This window comes from Myotis davidii, unplaced genomic scaffold (genome assembly GCF_000327345.1).
Source record: "Myotis davidii unplaced genomic scaffold, ASM32734v1 scaffold609, whole genome shotgun sequence".
NCBI classification, from domain to species: Eukaryota; Metazoa; Chordata; class Mammalia; order Chiroptera; family Vespertilionidae; genus Myotis; species Myotis davidii.
The window spans coordinates 712,802-713,284 of NW_006300164.1; positions in this window are offsets into that span (position 1 = coordinate 712,802).

Consider the following 483-nt stretch of genomic DNA (forward strand, 5'->3'; position numbering starts at 1 on the left):
GCGGGGGGGAAGGGGCACTCACCGTGCCAGCACAGGCCGCAGCCAGCAGCTCCCCCAGGCAGCGGGCCACCTCCTGCACCTTGGGCAGCAGTCGCCCCAGTGGGCGGGAGCTCCCCTCAGCACCAAACTCCTAAAAGGAAGCAGGGGAGGGGTGGTCAGAGAGCAGGGCCAGCCCAGGATCAGCCACCGGGCCTTGAGGGGTCCCCCCAGGTGGCCCTCCTGCTCCCGGAAGTTTCTGCTCAGAACCCAGAGTCTGAGGTGCTGCCGGTCGGGGAGCATTGCTGTGGGGGAATCCCAGCACCTGGGTGGAGGGACAGCCACTGCGCCCTGAAGAGGGAAGGCAGTCCCACGCAGCCTGGGGTGCGGAGCCTGGGTGGTGTCACTGGGGGGGGGCACCCTGCCTGGCATGGGCAGTGTCACTCACGGCGCTGGCCCGGCTCTGGCCCAGGCGGCGCTGGCGCTCCTGCACGCGCTGCAGCTGCT